Source organism: Ranitomeya imitator, chromosome 5, assembly GCF_032444005.1.
Source record: "Ranitomeya imitator isolate aRanImi1 chromosome 5, aRanImi1.pri, whole genome shotgun sequence".
Classification (NCBI taxonomy): domain Eukaryota; kingdom Metazoa; phylum Chordata; class Amphibia; order Anura; family Dendrobatidae; genus Ranitomeya; species Ranitomeya imitator.
In genome coordinates, this window is record NC_091286.1 from 359,674,343 (window position 1) to 359,693,725 (window position 19,383).

Consider the following 19,383-nt stretch of genomic DNA (forward strand, 5'->3'; position numbering starts at 1 on the left):
TTAGAGGAAGAGTGGCTGAAAGCAGAAAATTAAGTTATATTCTCCGTGAATCACTCACTACAAGTCAATGGAAATTGTGGGGATGCAGAGAGCTATTACTGTGACCGCTAACTACGCATCACAGCACAACATTGAGTTGATGTGACTATGAGTTGCCTTTTGTAATGCTGTAATCATTCACTGGCATATTGATTTACAGCTTACTCTACAGCAGGGATGTCAAACTCAATGCACAGAGGGCAAAAATTAAACGCTTGAACAAAGTCGCCGTCCAACGCTTGATATTGCTTGAAAAAAGGTCTACAATTGGGGAAGTTTTTCCTTATCAAATATAACGATGAGCTTTTCCACATGGAAAAAAGCTTAAAGGAGTTGTCCCACTGACAAAGTACATTTTAATTCATATATCTTAGAATAAAACATTGGAATAATATAATATCTTATGTAAGAGCAGTCTCTCGGACAGCGTGCAGCATTCTCTCGTTTTCCAGCTGCCCGATTACCTATCATAGGCATTCCCCCAATGAACCCCTTGGGACCATAAGGGGGAAAATGCGTCGGGATGGGAGATCAAATCCCTTAAGATAAGTGCACTATGATGATTTACTGGTGCTTATAATCTGCTTACATGTCTGTCTAATTACCTAAATTACCCGAGTCTTCTCTATCACCACATGCCGGGAACATGACCTTATTTTAACTATATGTCTGATGGTGATGCCTTTACATTTTTACATAGTTTCATCTGTTAGATGATCTGATGATTCAGTCTGATAATTCTCCTTTACATTTGTATATGCTCACATCTAATATGTGAAATTTCATTATCTGCTCTATATTTTTTGTTATTTCTGGCGATGATGCCCGCATAGGTTTGTCGATGTTGCCTAATTTAGTTATACATAAGGTCTATATTTATGCTTGAGTTCACTTTGCTATGCGATAACATGCAAACCTAAGCTGAATGATTCATTGAATCTGGTGCTGATGCCCATATGATTGCGTCTGGTGATGATGCCGTTTTGCGTATACGTGTGCATGAACTCACTCTCTGATGACAGCGTGCAAATCTAGGCTGAACAATGTTTTTGAATCTAGCGTTCATGCCCATATAGTTTCTTTCTGACAATCATGCCGCCATGTGTGTACCGATGCATGAGTGCACATTTTTTATGTGAGAATATGCAAACTGAAACTGAACAATCCATTCAATCTGGCGTTGATGCCCATATATTTTTTCTGCTGTTGATGCCGTTATGCATTTATCTAAGTTGTTTCAGCATATGCAAAACGAAGCTGAACAATCTATTTAATCTGGCTCTGATGCCCATATGACTTTTTCTGGCGATGATACCGTTATGTGTTCATCTAAGTTGTCTCAGCATATGACACTACATCTATATCTGGCGGTGATGCCCTGATGCTCTTTTTGTACTTTATTATATGATGTACAGAATATCGCACAGTATCATAGACTATCTATATCCGCCACTGCACCAGTCCTAAACTACTTTGCTCTGTTTTGCAGCTTTATGTGACCATAAGAAATCAATAGGAAACTTGTAAATAGCAGACAATTGATATCTTTTCTTGTTGATCTGTAATACTTACTCTCCTTCTAGACACCACTACGAGTTATTATTATTAGGAGGTATTTAATTGAATTTTGTATTATAGAGTCTCTAATGGCTCATAGATATCTATATTAATTAACTATATGTGGCACCCCTAGGGGTATTTGCCACAAAAATAGTTACTGACAGTAAGTACAAATACTAAAATAGCAAGACTGCACTACCACCTCCGGCCAGAAGGGGGAGCTCCAGAGACTCCCCTTGATCCATTCTGGTCTGAGAGAAGAAATGGCAGTTGGGCTAAGGAGCTGAAAGTGAGAGGTCATACAGTTGAATCTCTAACAGCCCTGTGACTGTTACCAGGCCTAAATCACCGGCCTGAGGAGAAGAGGGATAGAGAAAAAGGACATTGTGAGAACCGGGTAGCATTAATCACTATCCAGAACAGGCGCAAAGACGGATACCGGATCCGTGGCTGTATTCATTATATATAATACAGCAACCGGAAAAACGTGAGGTGATATCAGCTTCACTAGGGCCGGACGCAGCAACAGACACAGAGTTCAGCGGTACTCCCAGAGGGGGTAAACCGATAAAAGGACTCGGGTTGCCCGTCGAACCAGGACCCGGAGGGGACAGATTGGGCCGGCAGCCAGTTCACATACAGCAGCAGGGCCACACAGAAATTGCGCACAATAAGAGGCGAAGACCCCGGCAGGGTCAAAGTAACTCAGAGTTCCCATACAGACTCCGGTGACAGGACTGGTTGTAAATCCTTTTATGTTAAAGTAAACTGGTTAAACGTTTCAGTGCCTCAGTCTTTCATTTGGACAATAGCCATCTATCCAGGATCGGGATCGTCACCGCTGGGAGAACCTGCTGCTGATCAAGTAAGTGCCTGTCCCCTCATGATACCCCTTACACTGTGCATTGCCTGAGGCCACGGCACCGGGTCAAGCCACCCGTGACATCCCCCTCAAGAGACAGACTCCATTGGTCCGGTGCTGGGTATCCCGGTCTCCTGGGCGTCACAATTGGCGTCACGAACAGGATCTAGCCAGCCCGTATACCGGGTATTGTGTGCCGTGATTGGAGCCCAAAACTGTGAAAACTGGGATGAAAAATCTTGAAAATTGACTTTATTAAAGAAAAATCCATTCCCCATTGAAAACTATTGAAAGTGACTTTTCCCCATTGATTATAATGGAGTAAAGATGGCCGCCATCCCCTGAGGTAATCACTTCATAACCGTTAGGCACGAGACTGTTAATTGAGCTACGCCATTACCTGAGCCCCAGTCTAACTGAAAAACTTCAGAATCCGCCATTACTGAGCGCGCGGCGGGCGGGAGCAGCAGGGGGCGTGTCATTGTGGGCAGCACCAAGCTGAGCGCTCTGACATCAGAGCAAGGGGAAAATCGATCCTGCTGCACAGCGGAACGAATCTACACTATCCCGACGGAAGCGGAGGACCGGAAGGGTCCGGATTAACTAAGGGGGCACAGTATGTCGCAGCACGGAGACGCCGCAGCACCCGGCAACGCTAATGCAGCTGAAAGACAGAGTGTCAATAGAGAGTCCGGTAGCACAGCGGTGCAAGGAGTGGCGCCCATCATGCCGGTGCTGATGCCATATACCCCGGGTGGCCCATGGCTTCCAATGTATGAAGGTGAGCCTAATACCCTTGACGATTTCAGAGAAAAGATGCTGGCCCATTTTGACATGTTCCCTGTGGGTGAAGTTCAGCGTGTTAGTCTCCTGATGATGCAGTTAAGTGGCCATGCTAAGCGAGAAGTCACAGCATGGGCAGCTGATCTAAAAGGCACTGTTGAACGCATATTTGCTGGATTAAAAGCTACATTTGAAACCACGGCCAGCAGCAAAGCTAAAATATGATTCTTTAATTGCAAACAAAAAGCTAATGAGGGCGTGAGAGACTTTGCCTTAAACCTGCAGGAAGCCCTTAAATCACTTACACTGGCTGAACCCATTTTTAACACCGGAGCGGATAAACTACTAAGAGATCAATTTATTGAGGGACTCTACACCCCTTCTCACCGGGGGCATGTGAGCATGCTTGTTTTTAAGAACCCTGAATTGACATTTGCCCAATTAAAGGAGAGCGCTATACGTCTCCAGCTGGCAGAGGCACCTCGGGATCAGGATCCTGCGCAACCCATGGCAGAGGCACCTCAACAACAGGGAGTGCCAGTGACATCAGCTATGTCTGGGGCCATTGCTAAGCCCCTGGGGCCCAGTACTAATGAGGCTCTTCAACAAAAGCTTGACTCTTTAGCTGATGTTGTTGCTTCAATGGCTAAAACCATGCAGGAGATGAGAGGACACAAGATGGAGTTGGCAAACTGTAGAGAGGATGTTCCATGGATGAGACCCCGGAGATACCCGACATGGAGAGGACGACCCCGCGACCGCTACCAACCGGATGGACAGCCCATTTGCCGCCGTTGCCAGCAGCCGGGCCACTTTGCACGAGATTGTGATTTAAACGGGAATCCCCTGGGAATGCGGGCCGCTTCGCAGGAATGAACTTTCAAGGCCCAACACCCTGGCACGACAGGTACATCGGAGGACGACCCATTATCCCTATCGTGCTGGACGGAATTCCCCTCAACGCTTTGCTGGACACAGGTTCCCAGATTTCATCTATACCGTATATCCTTTATAAGAGGTACTGGGCTGATGCAGATATTGATAAAGGGCCCTCTGATGTTGAACTAGATATATGGGCCAGTAATGGTAAGTTGGTACCGAAACTAGGATTCAGGGAGATGACCATAAAGATTGGTAAAGTAGAACTGAAGAAACAGGGTATAATTGTTGTTGATGTTGACCGGCGGAACTGTGAACCAACTGTATTGATAGGAATGAATGTGTTAGAGAACTGCTTTTCCGAAGTCATTTCTGTCTTACAGCAAATTGCTGAAACTGCCCAATCCTGCCAGCAGAGAGTTCTCCGGAGGGAAATAAAAGTATTGATGTTAAGGCAACAGGTAGAAGTTGCAGGTGGAGAAATCGGCAGTGTGAGGGTAAGTGATCCAACGTCTATTGTAATCCCACCAAAAACAGAAATGCTGGTATGGTGTAGAGCAGCCATTGGTACTAAGGGACGAGATTATCAAGCCTTAATAGAACCAGTGTACACCGACAGCAGGCCCACTATACTCACAGCACGAGGGATAGTCGAGGTACACCGGGGACGAGTGCCGGTACGACTTTTGAACTGTGGAGAGGAAGAGGTCACTTTGCCAAGGTATGCTACAATGGCAAAGCTATATACTGTTGACAACAATGCCATCACAACCATTGAGCCCTTAGAACCAACCTGTCACGTGGAAGGCAATGGCTCAGATGGAGAAATGGAGGATTGGTGCCAACAGCTACACGTGGGCGTAAATTCAACACCTACCCATCAAAAACAAGGGGTGTATAGGCTAGTGACGGAATATGAACAAGTCTTCAGTAAACACCCATTGGACTTCGGACGGATAGAAGGGGTAGAACTCACAATCCCCACAAGTGACCATCCCCCAATAAAAGAAAGATATAGACCCATACCGCCCGCTCACTATCAATGTGCAAAAGATATGCTGAGGGAAATGAAACAGGCCGGGGTAATAAGAGACAGCTGTAGCCCCTGGGCGGCCCCTCTAGTGATTGTCAAAAAAAAGGACGGAACCATGAGAATGTGCGTAGACTACCGGAAGATTAATAACATCACCCATAAAGACGCCTACCCCTTGCCTAGGATAGAAGAGTCCTTAACTGCTTTGAAATCTGCTAATTATTTTTCCACCTTAGACTTAACAAGCGGGTATTGGCAAGTCCCTGTGGCTGAGAGAGATAAGGAAAAGACGGCATTCACCACACCAATGGGTCTATGTGAATTTAATCGCATGCCGTTCGGACTCTGCAACGCATCCGGTACCTTCCAGCGGCTGATGGAATGCTGCCTCGGACACAAGAACTTCGAGACCGTCCTCCTGTACCTAGATGATGTGATCGTCTACTCGAAGACTTACGAACAACACTTAATAGACCTGGCAGAAGTGTTCGAAGCCTTATCCAGGTATGGCATGAAAGTCAAGCCATCCAAATGTCACCTTCTCAAGCCAAAGGTACAGTACCTGGGACACATCGTGAGTTCGGAGGGAGTAGCACCAGATCCCGAGAAAATAAGCGCCATAAGGGATTGGCCAAGACCTACCAGCGCAAAAGAAGTGAGACAATTCCTGGGATTGGTGGGTTACTATCGCAGATTTATAAAAGGATTTACCAAGTTGGCAGCACCCTTGCAAGACACCTTGGTAGGGCAGACGAAGAAACCTTCAAACCGAAACCCTCCTTTTCAGTGGAACGACGAAAGGGAAGACTCCTTTGAACAACTAAAGAAGGCACTAACCGGAGAAGAGGTTCTGGCATACCCAGATTACCATCAACCTTTCATCCTCTACACCGATGCCAGTAATGTGGGGCTAGGAGCGGTGCTGTCACAAAAGCAAGAAGGTCGGGAGAAAGTCATCGCCTTTGCAAGTAGAAAGCTCCGGCCTACTGAAAGAAATTCAGAAAATTACAGCTCCTTCAAATTGGAACTACTGGCAGTAGTTTGGGCTGTGACGGAGCGTTTCAAGCACTATCTGGCCGCTGCAGAATTTATTGTCTATACTGACAACAATCCGTTGACCCACCTGGACACAGCCAAATTAGGTGCGTTAGAACAGCGATGGATAGCCCGGTTATCTAATTACAACTTCATAATCAAGTATCGAGCAGGTCGCAAGAATGGAAATGCCGATGCCCTATCCCGGATGCCACACTTGAGAGATGTAGAAGAGGAAACGGGGGAGCTTGAAGAAATTGAACTACCAGCCTTCCATCGTCCCAAGGGAAAACATCATCAGTCAAGTACCTATCAGAAACAACAAGAGGTGAATTTTAATCCGTTAGCACACCATAGATGGGCTGACACCCAAGACAGCAATCCGGCTGTGAAGTTGGTGAAGGAACTGTTGACTGAGCAAAGTGCATATCCCGATGAGGATGCCCCAGAAGAGACGCATCAACTCTGGAAAGAGAGAGGCAAAGTGTTCCTGTATCAAGGGAAGCTCTGTAGAAGATACACCAATCCGAAAACACATGAATTGGTTTGGCAGATTATTGTGCCTAAACAAGATGTGAAGATGGTCCTCGAAGCTTACCATAATGGTGCTGGTCACTTTGGTTGGAAAAAGTTAGAAGTACTTCTAAGAGAAAGATTTTATTGGGTCGGGATGAGAAAATCAATCGAACAGTGGTGCAGAAATTGTGGCCCGTGCAACCTCAGAAGAAACGATCAAAAGAACCAAAGAGCACCACTGCAGCCCATAATCACCAAACAACCACTTGAACTTGTAGCCATGGACCACGTGAAGTTGACACCAAGCCGGTCCGGCTATGTCTATGCCTTGACCATCGTGGACCATTATTCACGTTTCTTGGTAGTAGTACCCGTAAAAGATCTGACAGCAAAAACAGCAGCCAAAGCGTTCCAAACGTACTTTTGTAGACCCCATGGATATCCGGAACAGGTTCTCACCGACCAAGGTACAGCCTTTGAATCAGAGATCTTCAGAGAATTCTGTAATATGTATGGTTGCAAAAAGATCCGGACGACGGCCTATCATCCACAAACAAACGGCTTATGCGAGAAGATGAACCATATTGTAATAGACCTACTAAAGACTTTACCTGAGGCAGATAGGAATCAATGGCCAGAGAAATTGCCTGACTTGGTGGATCTGTATAATCATGTCCCGGTGAGCTCCACCAACTGCACCCCATCTTACCTTATGCGTGCAAGACCCGGCCAATTACCAATCGATCTAGAAATGGGAATTCTGAAACCAGACGCAGAAGTTCAAGACTCCAATTGGGATATCATACGGCAAAAGCAGTATCGCCAAGTGCAAGAGAGTGTGGAAAGAAGCCTTCAGCAAACTAGAGAAAGACAAGAGCGAACTTTCAACCAGAATGCTCTAGCGACCCCATTAAGACCGGGTGACCAAGTGCTCAAGAGAAATCGTCGAACCAATAAACTAGACAATCAGTGGGAAGCCGTACCCTACACAGTTTTACCAACAAGAATGGATAATCCTAAAATGTGTCTCATTAGCAAAAACGGAGGCTTAACATCTGTACTAGTGTCAAGAGACAATCTTAAATTGTGTCCGGAAGCATTGAAAGAGCCAGAAGTTGTCCAGCCAGAACCAGAAGTTATTCAACCCATACAGGTTCAACCAGTAAAGGAAAAAGAAGAGGAAATGTATCACACCTGTATAGGAGACTTTCCCAAAACCCTACTAACATACCATGGTGCAGTAGTGGTTCCCATGGTGGCCTTTTACCCAACACCGAACCCAATACCAGAAGTCCCAAGACAGGAAGAGGCTGACCCCGTACTACAGGAGGTTCCAGGCCAGGAAGAACAGATTCCTGATCAGAGTAATCTCATTCACGGTGGACTTGCCAACTCCATAGTCATGGAATTATCTTTAGCAGAGCGGGCAGATACTACATCCGCAGTAGACAGTAGTACACCACATGAAGAGATACCGCTATTACGTAGATCACAGCGTAGTACCCAGGGCCAATTACCGGCCAGGTATGCAGATTACCAACTATAAAGCTCATAATGTGAATTGTATATATGTTATGCCATATATAGTTAAACAGAAAATGTAGTATAGTCATTGTTATCAGTCTGCAACGTTTAAGCCCAGTGCCTACAGAGACTTGTCTGTATGAACTTATTGCATATTCTTGAACTTTTTATCAGCCCGGAGGCACTAAATCAAAGCTCCGGAAAGACTGCTTTTTGAACTTTGCTTTTTGCTCTTTTTGAACTTTCTTTAGACTTTATATTGATAACTCCGTTGGAAAAATGGAACTAAATTCCTGGACACTAAGTACAGTGCTTTTCCTAATACCTTCAAGGATAGAACTGTATTAATGGACGCTATTTGAAGTGACTTTTTACAGAACTCTATTTTTGTTTCCTTGAGTGGTTTTTGTAACTTTTCATTTTTAAGACTCTGTACATATTAATTGTTATTTCAAAATGTTATTGTCCCACAGTCCCGGAGTACTGTTCTTAACTAAGGGGGAATGTGGCACCCCTAGGGGTATTTGCCACAAAAATAGTTACTGACAGTAAGTACAAATACTAAAATAGCAAGACTGCACTACCACCTCCGGCCAGAAGGGGGAGCTCCAGAGACTCCCCTTGATCCATTCTGGTCTGAGAGAAGAAATGGCAGTTGGGCTAAGGAGCTGAAAGTGAGAGGTCATACAGTTGAATCTCTAACAGCCCTGTGACTGTTACCAGGCCTAAATCACCGGCCTGAGGAGAAGAGGGATAGAGAAAAAGGACATTGTGAGAACCGGGTAGCATTAATCACTATCCAGAACAGGCGCAAAGACGGATACCGGATCCGTGGCTGTATTCATTATATATAATACAGCAACCGGAAAAACGTGAGGTGATATCAGCTTCACTAGGGCCGGACGCAGCAACAGACACAGAGTTCAGCGGTACTCCCAGAGGGGGTAAACCGATAAAAGGACTCGGGTTGCCCGTCGAACCAGGACCCGGAGGGGACAGATTGGGCCGGCAGCCAGTTCACATACAGCAGCAGTGCCACACAGAAATTGCGCACAATAAGAGGCGAAGACCCCGGCAGGATCAAAGTAACTCAGAGTTCCCATACAGACTCCGGTGACAGGACTGGTTGTAAATCCTTTTATGTTAAAGTAAACTGGTTAAACGTTTCAGTGCCTCAGTCTTTCATTTGGACAATAGCCATCTATCCAGGATCGGGATCGTCACCGCTGGGAGAACCTGCTGCTGATCAAGTAAGTGCCTGTCCCCTCATGATACCCCTTACACTGTGCATTGCCTGAGGCCACGGCACCGGGTCAAGCCACCCGTGACATCCCCCTCAAGAGACAGACTCCATTGGTCCGGTGCTGGGTATCCCGGTCTCCTGGGCGTCACATATACATATATCAACACTATTCAGCAGCTTAAGCACTTGTTTTTTTTTTTTTTTGTAGTGTCTATTTTTGGTGTTTATGGTGGTGGCTTTTTGGTAGGGATACCTTTATAGGGTCTTTGAGGGCCAGCCATCGGTGAGCGGGGTGCCATATGGTATCCCAGGGTGCCAACCTTTGCTGTTAGGGAGGGTCTTTATTAGGATAAGGCACCTCTATCTTTCCTAGTCCATCTTCCTTAATTAAAATAAATACATATAATATTTGGTATTTTTACCATAAAAATAGCCAGGCGGCTTCATATTCATCTGACTACCGTACTTTTTTTGATCCATCTATTAGGTACCCTGCCAATTTTTAATGTGTGGTTTCTTTCTTGATGTTTTTAATCATTACTATTAAAAACTATTGTTTTAGGTCTTTTGTTTTTTCTGGTTCTCATATGTAAGAGCAGTGAAAAGAATATACCCCATGGCCGAAATTAAATATGTAATAACAAAGTATAAGAAACCTTGAATAATACTGGTACAAACGTATGATGCATGGGGCCCTGCATTGCCTTCCATATAGTATAATGGCCACACATAGTGTTCCATACATTATAATGACCTCACATAGTGCTCCATACAGTATAATGGCCCCACATAGTGCTTTGCGGGTCAAATACTCACCCTGATTTGGCCCGAAGTACAGAGTTTGACATACAGTGGCATGTAAAAATTTGGACACCACTGGTCAAAATTACTGTTATTGTGAACACTTAAGCAAGTTGACGATAAAATGTAAAAAATAACAATATATATATACTGTATTTTTGCCTAAAATACAAAGTAAAGGTGTCATCTTTAGCTTTAGGCCTTTTAGAGATTAACTGTTCAAATTGCTTAACTGTTCACAATAACAGTAATTATGACCAGGGGTCCCCAAACTTTTACATGCCTCTGTATGTGCTCTACAGAGATTGTCTACACTTTTAAACGGTTGTTCTAATGAACCCTAATGAAGAGTGCACTGCTCCACTGCTCCTATGCTGCCCGATTTCCTGCTTTGCCGTAGACAATGCACTCTTGGAGATTGTCAGTCCAGACCAACGGCATGGTTGCACTACTGGTACAAACTGAGTGTTCTCCCAGGCTGCTAGCAGAAACAGCTTTACTTCTGTGGAATGAGAGTGACACAGGTGAACTTAATCAGGCGAGCTTTAGAGCACCGCTGGCTGACTTTAAAGCATACAGTAGAGCCTGTAAGCAGCATACTCCTTATCTAGGTATCTGGCCATTTTGATTCTGCATGGTGTCCAGTAACCTACACAATGCAATTTACACTGTAAAATGAAAAATGACTCCACTCTTGAATGGAGGGGAGCTTTAATAGGTGGTAAATTGTAAAATTTCTTGTTTTTACAAGTCCTTTGCAGTTTTACCTATTTAAAGGGAATTTGCCATGTCCTCAAATGCTAATAATCTGCAGATACAGTATAAGGTTAATCTACAGGTTAATAGCATTCCAATGTTGTCCAGCTACCTTTATGAAAGCGTGGCTACTGAGAAAAATGAATTTTATTTCACCCTGGAACCGTCGACTTTCTTTCAGAGCGGCTACTATCACCGCTCAGTGAGCGGCAGCTCTAAGTATGCATCAGTACTTTGATAGCTCTACACCACTAGCTCCAATCAAAGTGCTCAGGCTGTGCATTAACCCCGTTCATGACCCAGCCTATTTTGACCTTAATGACCTGGCCGTTTTTTGCAATTCTGACCAGTGTCCCTTTTTGAGGTAATAACTCAGGAAAGCTTTAACGAATCCTAGCGATTCTGAGACTGTTTTTTCGTGACATATTGGGCTTCATGTTATTGGTAAATTTAGGTCGATAATTTTTGAGTTTATTTGTGAAATAAATGGAAATTTGGTGAAAATTTTGAAAATTTCGCAATTTTCAAATTTTGAATTTTTATTCTGTTAAACGAGAGAGTTATGTGACACAAAATAGTTAATAAATAACATTACCCACATGTCTACTTTACATCAGCGCAATTCTGGAAACAAATTTTTTTGCTAGGAAGTTATAAGGGTTAAAAGTTGACCAGCGATTTCTCATTTTTACAGCAAAATTTACAAAACCATTTTTTTAGGGACTACCTCACATTTGAAGTCAGTTTGAGGGGTCTATATGGCTGAAAATACCCAAAAGTAACACCATACTAAAAACTGCACCCTTCAAGGTGCTCAGAACCACATTCAAGAAGTTTATTAACCCTTCAGGTGCTTTACAGCAGCAGCAGAAGCAACATGGAAGGAAAAAATAAGCATTTAAATTTTTAGTCACAAAAATAATCATTTAGCAACAATTTTTTTATTTTCCCAAGGGTAAAAAGATAAACTGGACCCCAAAAGTTATTGTACAATTTGTCCTGAGTATGCTGATACCCCATATGTGGGGGGGAACTACTGTTTGGGCGCACGACAGGGCTCAGAAGGGACGCAGCGCCATTTGACTTTTTCAAAGAAAAATTGGCTCCAATCTTTAGCGGACACCATGTCGCGTTTGGAGAGCCCCTCTGTGCCTAAACATTGGAGCTCCCCCACAAGTGACCCTATTTTGGAAACTAGACCCCCCATGGAACTTATCTAGATGCATAGTGAGCACTTTGAAACCCCAGGTGTTAGGGGTCGAGTTCCCACTTCTGCACAGGGGGAATCTCGAGCCACCTCCGCTGCGGTCTCCCATTCTTGTCCAGCCGCAGTGGAGTCTGCTCAGCAAAGACGTCGGTCCCAGCGTCTTGCTCATTCTCACTCTGTTCTGAGAGTTACTGCTGCTTCTCCAGTCTCTGCCATTAAAGTCAGTGCTGGTCAGCAGCGAGCGGACTTCTCTGGGACTAAGTCCTTGTCTGCGCATACTGAGCATGCCCAGGGTAAGATCTCCCGTTGGAGATCGAGGGTCATGTGCTCAGGCTCTGCGGCACATTCCATTGGTCCTCTTGGCAGGTCTTGGAAGGGCAAAAGCGCTGTAGCCACTTCCTGTGCTGCAACTATATAAACTGCGCATGACCGCACGGCCATGCGCTAGTATTGTCTTACAATTGTTAATGTGTGTATGTTGTGAGTGCAAGTCGTCCTTGGATACCCCTACCCTATTGAATGTCTGTTTGCGAAAGGTGTATGGTTGCTATCTAGCGCCCGACTTATCCTACAGCACTAATCACACATTACAGCGTCCAGTTGCTGTGACCGCCAGTACGGCGCCGTGCACTTCCTCTGTGCTTTCCTTACCCAAGCCTGGGTGTTTAGTGGCGTTCGTCAGTGCGGCACCGCATGCACTCTTGTGCCTTAATATCGTTATTCAGTTTCCTTACACACCCAGTTGCGGTGTTGTGCCAGCAAGGGTCTAATCGGACTTCAATCCTAGTTGGGGTTGAGTTCGCTGACTACTTGCTCGCGCTTTAGGTGCGGTACCGCGGTCCTGTGACTTAACAGGATTGCTTCTTTCACGCTGGGTGAGGTTAACCCACGCGTGTATACTTTAGTGTACCGCCATATAGTCTGCAAATTGCTAGCAGCAGGTTTTCACCTGCACGGTGGACCCCGGACTGCGAACGCATCTATATCATCTGTCTTGGTGCGTTCCGCCAGTCCTAACACCAGGTGCTTCACAAATTGATCCGTAAAAATGAAAAATTACTTTTTTTCACAAAAAACTTTCTTTTAGCCTCAATTTGTTCATTTCCACATGGGCAACACGATAAAATGGATCCTAAATTTTATTGGGCAATTTCTTCTGAGTACAGTGGTACCTCAAATGTGGGGGTAAACCACTGTTTGGGCACACGGCAGGGCTTGGAAGGGAATGAGCGCCATTTGACTTTTTGAATGAAAAATTAGCTCCAATCGTTAGCGGACACCATGTCGCATTTCGAGAGCCCCTGTGTGCCTAAACACTTGAGCTCCCCCACATGTGACCCGATTTTGGAAACTAGACCTCCCATGGAACTAACCTAGATGTGCAGTGACAACTTAAAACCCCCAAGGGCTTCACAGAAGTTTATAACGCAGAGCCATGAAAATAAAAAATCATTTTTCTTTCCTCAAAAATTATTTTTTAGCCCGCAATTTTTTATTTTCACAAGAGTAACAGGAGAAATTGAACCACAAAAGTGGTTGTCCAGTTTGTCGTTAGTACGCTGATACCCCATATGTTGGGGGGAACCACTGATTGGGCATACGTCGGGGCTCAGAAGGGAAGTAGTGACGTTTTGGAATACAGACTTTGATGGAATGGTCAGCGGGCATCATGTTACGTTTGCAGAGCCACTGATGTGCCTAAGCAGTAGAAACCCCCCACAAGTGACCCCATTTTAAAAATTAGACCCCCCAAGGAACTTATCTAGATATGTGGTGAGCACTTTGAACCCCCAAGTGCTTCACAGAAGTTTACAACGCAGAGCCATGAAAATAAAAAAATAATTTTTCTTTCCTCAAAATGATGTTTTAGCAAGCAGTTTTTTATTTTCACAAGGGTAACGGGAGAAATTAGACCCCAATAGTTGTTGCCCAGTTTGCACTGAGTATGCTGGTACCCCATATGTGGGGGTAAAGCACTGTTTGGGCACACATCAGGGCTCGGAAGGGAAGTAGTGACGCTTTGAAATGCAGACTTTGATGGAATGGTCTGTGGGCGTCATGTTGCATTTGCAGAGCCCCTGATGTGCCTAACAGTAAACCCCCCACAAGTGACCCTATTTTGGAAACTAGACCCCCAAAGGAACTTATCTAGATATGTGGTGAGCACTTTGAACCCCCAAGTGCTTCACAGAAGTTTATAACGCAGAGCCGTGAAAATAAAAAATTATTTTTCTTTCATCAAAAAAGGATGTTTTAGCAAGCAGTTTTTTATTTTCACAAGGGTAGCATGAGAAATTAGACCCCAGTAGTTGTCCAGTTTGTCCCGAGTATGCTGGTACCCCATATGGGGGGGTAAACCACTTTTTGGGCGCACATCAGGGCTCGGAATGGAGGGAGCACCATTTGACTTTTTGAATGCAAGATTGGCTGGAATCAATTGTGGCGCCATGTTGCGTTTGGAGACCCCTGATGTGCCTAAACAGTGGAAACCCCTCAATTCTAACTCCAACACTAACACCAACACACCCCTAACCCTAATCTCAACTTTAGCCATAACCCTAATCACAACCCTAACCCCAACACACCCCTAACCACAGCCCTAACCCCAACACACCCCTAACCTTAATCCCAACCCTAACCATAATCCTAACCCTAATCCAAACCCTAACCCCAACACACCCCTAACCACAACCCTAACCCCAACACACCCCTAACCCTAACCACAAGCCTAATCTTAACCCTATTTCCAACCCTAGCCCTAATTCCAACCCTAACCCTAAGGCTATATGCCCACGTTGCGGATTCGTGTGAGATTTTTCCGCACCATTTTTGAAAAATCCGCAGGTAAAAGGCACTGCGTTTTACCTGTGGATTTACCGTGGATTTCCAGTGTTTTTTGTGCAGATTTCACCTGCAGATTCCCATTGAGGAACAAGTGTAAAACGCTGCGGAATCCTTACAAAGAATTGACATGCTGCGGAAAATACAAAACAGCGTTCCCGTGCGGGATTTTCCGCACCATGGGCACAGCGGATTTGGTTTTCCATAGGTTTACATGGAACTGTAGACCTGATGGAAAACTGCTACGAATCCGCAGCAGCCAATCCGCTGCGGATCCGCAGCCAAATCCGCACCGTGTGCACATAGCCTAATTCTAAGGGTATGTGCACACGATGCGGAAAGCGCTGCGGATCCACAGCGTTTCCGCCGCTGCGGGTCCGCAGCAGTTTCCCATGAGTTGACAAAAAACACTGCGCACATGCTGCGGAAAAAACTGCATGGAAACGCAGCGGTTTACATTCCGCACATTTCACTTCTTTCTGCTGATTCCACAGTGGTTTTACAACTGCTCCAATAGAAAACCGCAGTGAAATCCGCAGAAAAACCGCGGTAAATCCGCGATAAATCCGCAGCGGTTTTGCACTGCGGATTTATAAAAACTGCTGCGGAAAAATCCGCAGAGGACCAGAATACGTGTGCACATTCCCTAACCCTAACTCTAACCCTAACCTTAGTTCTAACTGTAGTAGAAAAAAAATATATATTTTCTTTAATTTATTATCAGTGAGGTTTGATGGAGATCATTTGTACACAGCAGTTTTCAGCTCTTTCCACATATTCTCGATTGGATTGAGGTCTGGACTTTCACTTGGCCATTCTAACACCAGGATAAGTTTATTTGTGAACCATTCCATTGTAGATTTTACTTTATATTTGGGATCATTGTCTTGTTGGAAGACAAATCTCCATCCCAATCTCAGGTCTTTTGCAGTCTCCAACAGGTTTTCTTCAAGAATGGTCCTGTATTTGGCTCCATCCATCTTCCCATCAGTTGTAACCATCTTCCCTGTCCCTGCTGAAGAAAAGCAGGCCCAAACCATGATGCTGCTACCACCATGTTTGACAGCGGAGAATGGTGTGTTCAGGGTGATGAGCTGTGTTGCCTTCACGCCAAACATATCGTTTGGCATTGTTGCCAAAAAGTTCGATGTTGGTTTTATCTGACCAGAGCACCTTCTTTCACATGTTTGGTGTGTCTCCCACATGGCTTGTTGCAAACTTAAAACAACACTTTTTATGGATATCTTTGAGAAATGGCTTTCTTCTTGCTACTCTTCCATAAAAGCCAGATTTCTGCAGTGTACGACTGATTGTTGTCCTATGGACAGACTGTCCCACCTCAGCTGTATATCTCTACAGTTCATCCAGCGTGATCATGGGCCTCTTGGCTGCATCTCTGATCAGTCTTCTCCTTGTTTGAGATGAAAATTTAGAGGGACAGCAGGATCTTGGTAGATTTGAAGTGGTATGATACTCTTTCCATTTCAATATGATCGCTAGCACAGTGCTCCTTGAGATGTTTAACCCCTTCCCGACCTGTGACACCCCCCCGTGGCTACAATCGCCCTGATTGGCTGTTGAAAGTGACGTTTAACTTTCACTTTCAATCAGAGCGATAGTAATATTTCACCAATGAAAATTGGTGAAATATTACAATCCAGCCATGGCCAATGCTGCAATAGCATCAGCCATGGATGGAGATCGCGATCTGACCCCCCCCCACCGCCACCAATCTGCTTCCCTTTGTCCTCTGTCCTGTCATTTCCTGTCCTCCGCTCCCCTCCGTCCTCCTGTCCGCTCCCCCTGCAGTTTGATCTCCCCCCGCTGTCCGATCCCCCCCCATCATACTTACCGACCTCCCGCGTCCCTCCCGAAGTCCGTCCGGCTGCTGCATGGGCGCCACCATCTTGGAAAATGGCGGGCGCATGCGCAGTGCGCCCGCCGAATCTGCCGGCCGGCAGATTTGTTACAAGAGCATTTTGATCGCTGTGATAGAACCTATCACAGCAATCAAAATAAAAAAATAATAAATAACCCCTCCCTTTATCACCCCCATAGGTAGGGTAAAAAATAAAATAAAGAAAATATTTTTTTCCCCACTAGGGTAAGGGCTAGGGTTAGGGTTAGGGTTAGGGCTAAAGTTAGGGCTAGAATTAGGGTTAGGGTTAGAATTAGGCTGGGTTCACATTGCGTTAGTGGCAGTCCGCTAAAGGAATCCGTTACGTAGCGCAACTAACGCAATGTAACGGATCCGTTACACTGACCGCAATGTATCTAACGCATCGCTAACGTATGCCATTTTTGGCATGCGTTAGCGATGTCCCGTTATTTTCTGACGGACCTCGAATGCTGCTTGCAGCGTTTTTGGGTCCGTTGTCGCTAGTGCAGATTCGGCATCTGCGCTAGCGGGATTCCTAAACGCAATCCCTTTTTGTACATTGCGTTAGCGCATTCCGTTAGCATATGCGCTAAACGGATTGCACTAACACAATGTGAACCTAGCCTTAGGCTATGTGCACATGGTGCGGATTTGAAAAAAAACAAGAAAAGGAGCCATGCAAATAGGGCGCACACCCAAAAGAATACAGGCTAAATAGCAAAAAAATACAAAGATAATTTATTAAGAAAAGAGACAAATGCACAAAGATAAAAACATATTAAAATACAACAACCACACTACTGGTCCCAAGATACTCATATACAAATGGCTCAAAGATAGATGATGTAAAACGACAACAGTAAAGACATGCCACAATTGGATTATTACAGCATAGAAGTATACGTATAAATATATACACATACCATTCCCAAAACGGTATATGGGAAAGACCTATAATATAGAAAATAAGAACCCCCTAATTCTTATATAGGTAAGGTATAGCTCAATATTTCAGATGGCCAAAATATATATGAGCATAGAAAGTCTGGGCGTCCCCAGACAACCTTATAATAGATAAAGTGCCCTAATATAGAAAGAAAGGCTAATACCAATGGGGCCCCAATAGGCACATAGGAGAACAATACCAATAAAGTAAGATGTTAGCCAGGTAAAAGAATGCGAGAGGCAGAATAGCCTGGTGGGAAAATAAAACCACCCAGGCTTAGAGAAAGCGGCCACAAAGATGGAAGTGTGTGGCACAATAATAAATAAGATACAGGGGTTAAGGATAAATACCCAAAATAGATCATCCAGTCTGTGGCATAAGTCATCGGCAGTCAGGAGTCAAGGGTAAGAGAGGGCAATCCTGGGATGCAGAGAGAAATATCCACATGGTGCGGATTTGGCTGCGGATCCGCAGCGGATTCGCCGCTGCGGATTCGTAGCAGTTTTCCATCACGTTTACAGTACCACGTAAACCTATGCAAAACCAAATCCGCTGTGCCCATGGTGCGGAAAATACCACGCGGAAACGCTGTGCTGTATTTTCTGCAGCATGTCAATTCTTTGTGCGGATTCCGCAGTGTTTTACACCTGTTCCTCAATAGGAATCCGCAAATGAAATCCGCACAAAAAACACTGGAAATCCGCAGTAAATCCGCAAGTAAAACCCAGTGCCTTTTACCTGCGGATTTTTCAAAAATGGTGAGGAAAAATCTCAAACGAATTCGAAACGTGGGCACATAGCCTTAGGGTAAGGGTTGGAATTAGAGTTAGGGTTGGAATTAGGGCTAGGGTTGGAAATAGGGTTAAGATTAGGCTTGTGGTTAGGGTTATGGTTAGGGGTGTGTTGGGGTTAGGCTTGTGGTTAGGGTTATGGTTATGGTTAGGGGTGTGTTGGGGTTAGGATTGTGGTTAGGGTTGAGATAAGTTTAGGATTAGGGTTGGGATTAGGGTTAGGGGTGTGTTGGGGTTAGGGTTGTGATTAGGGTTATGGCTACAGTTAAGATTAGGGTTAGGGGTGTGTTGGGGTTAGTGTTGGAGTTAGAATTGAGGGGTTTCCACTGTTTAGGCACACCAGGGGTCTCCAAACGCAACATGGCGCCACCATTGATTCCAGCCAATCATGCATTCAAAAAGTCAAATGGTGCTCCCTCCATTCCGAGCCCTGATGTGCGCCCAAACAGTGGTTTACCCCCCCATATGGGGTACCAGCATACTCAGGACAAACTGGGCAACAATTATTGGGGTCCAATTTCTCCTGTTACCCTTGTGAAAATAAAAAACTGCTTGCTAAAACATCATTTTTGAGGAAAGAAAAATGATTTTTTATTTTCACTGCTCTACCTTGTAAACTCCTGTGAAGCACTTGGGGGATCAAAGTGCTCACCACATATCTATATAAGTTCCCTGCGGGGTCTAGTTT

At 44.8% G+C, this 19,383-nt stretch overlaps 1 protein-coding gene across 1 annotated transcript in view; it reads right to left on the reverse strand.

The window, feature by feature from the left end:
- CD109 (CD109 molecule) overlaps window positions 1-19,383 on the reverse strand; it is a 395,644-nt gene that overhangs the window by 56,586 nt on the left and 319,675 nt on the right. The window lies entirely within an intron of this gene.